Genomic DNA, 2,488 nt, shown 5'->3' with positions numbered 1-2,488 from the left:
TAAATCAGACTTACTGAAAATGCAAATTCATTCTCTGCCAGCAGGAGGTGCTTTAAAGAAACTGCTCAGTAACTGCTGAACACAAAGCAGCGCTGAGCTCACAAACACTGCTTTATCAGACATATGACATGAAATGAAAATCACATCGAAAATTTAATAGACTAATTAAAGACAGACTTCCTTCAGAAATACAGTGATATAAAAACACCCGCGCCTCGTTTTGATTTTTAAACGTGCAGTACGTGCTCATGTTTATTCAACAAAGTGTTTTGGAAAATCGGTCAGTTTTGATATTGTGAGCGCCACATATAAATAAATGTATGAGAAACACATCCCACAGCACCTGAGCCCAGCTTCAGTCTACTCATCACCTTCACTTTAACTGTGTTTGTAGACGGCGCTATAGCAGACTGATAAACACACACAGACCGGAAGTTAACTTCAGGACAGGCGCGTGCGCCAATGAAACCGTCTATAAAATGACTATTATACTTTTTTTTTTTACATTTACTGTACTAAAGTATAAATAAATAAGTTCATTTATAATGGTACAATCATTAAATAATAATGCACATGAAGTATTTTATCTTTAACTGGTAGAAGCTGCTAAATATATTCAGCCACCACAGACCTGTCGCTGCTGTATTGTTACTCTGAATATACTCTGCATCACTTACTGCACAGCTCTATTTTGACATCGGCTTGTCAGATAGTTCGTTCCGTCCATTACTACAATATTCATCACTGTCAATCATAGCAATGACGCGCGCACCATTTAGCTGATTCACTTGATAATTTTTTACACTCACGTAACGTTATTTGTCATCCCTTGGCATGACATTAACAAATTATTAATAAATGATTTAAGATGTGCAAAGACCAAATCTATGAACTTTACAGACCGTGATTATGAGTTAATATATTAACATGAATAACTTGTGAAGTGCTTATGAGATATATTTTCACAACATTTGTAAATGTAAAAATGAGCATTAGCTGATATGTGAACTGAAGTTTAATGAAACTTGATGCAATTAATTAATTAAGGAAGCATTCAAAAGTACATTAAAAAAATAAACTTGCAATCATTCTGTAATTTCTGTTAAGATCATTTGTAGATTTTTAAAACACATTCAAAGTTTAATGACATTTGTAAACATTAACTAATGATCCGTTAAGTGTTATGTAATGTTTGTTAATGATTTATTAATGAAAATTATTATAAAGTGTTACCCAAAACACCAAATAATGCCTTCAGAGCAGAAGTAGGGTTATACCCTCTCATAATCACATGGCCATCTAATAACTAGTGATAAACAGACCCTCCGCCGTACAGTCAGCAGCTGACGCCAGCACCAAGCCTAGCCAGACCAGACCAAACCATTCAAGCACAAAAGAGAAGTACCTCAAACACTGGAGCAACACATATATATATTCTCAGCTGTGTCCCATGTTATATTTAACTCTGTGGTGTGTGTGTGTGTGTGTGTGTGTGTGTGTGTGTGTTGTTATTTGTATGTATACTGTTATTGATGCTTTGTCAATGTAAAAATTCCTTTCACCACGCCAACAAAGCTATTTGAATCTGAATCTGATTAAAGCTGTAATCCAATGGAAGAGGCATAATTCTGCATCTTCATGTGCTCCAAAACCCTTATTGAGAACTCAGAATACACAAAAACAAACTAATGGGCACCTGCATACCCTTTCAACATGAAACAAAACCCTTAAAAATATGTCAGCATCTGTCAAGTGCATTTGTGATCTGTGGTGAACTCTTTGTGGTAAGTTTTGGTTCTCCATTCCAAATAATACACAAGCACACTTCAGATAACAGCTGTACTGTGTATTTGCAGAGGATTCACAACCGCTTTTCACTCAGGTCATGGAATCAGTTGAAGAAGTCTGCGTGTAAGATGTCCGATGGCCAGAAATACCATCTACTCTCCTCGCTGCAGCAGGGACTGTACGCTCCGAGCTTGATGGCGTCTTCTGAGTGTCATCTCATCACATTCACACACATCCAGCCCTCAGAACAGAGAACTGAGCAGCGTCTGCACAAATACAGCAACGAGAGAAGAGGCACTGACACAGAGACCAGAGCTAAAGTTCCTCAAATCTGACCCGCGCTGGCACAATGGGTGTGAATGTGCACGCCCTTATTTTGAGCTACACACAAAAATGAGTTCATTAAGCCCTCTTCTAGCGATCCCATCGCTCCAAACAGTGCTCCAGCATCTAAAGTGATCTTTATCTGTGTGTTTTGTGAGAGGAGCATCTTTTTCTCTGCTCTCTTCTGGACGACTGCTGCTTCTCAAGCTGTAGGGATATTGTTGTAAAGCACAGCATTCCAGCTTTGTCAATATTCACATCATATTCTCCACCATAGGAGTCCAAACCACTGAAATATGATTTTCAAAATAGTATATTATTGTATAATTACCGTAGAATATTTAATGATTCAAGAAAAGAACAGAAAAAGAGCAAA

This window comes from Cyprinus carpio, chromosome B9, assembly GCF_018340385.1.
Source record: "Cyprinus carpio isolate SPL01 chromosome B9, ASM1834038v1, whole genome shotgun sequence".
Classification (NCBI taxonomy): Eukaryota; Metazoa; Chordata; class Actinopteri; order Cypriniformes; family Cyprinidae; genus Cyprinus; species Cyprinus carpio.
Note: the sequence above shows the minus strand (reverse complement) of the source record.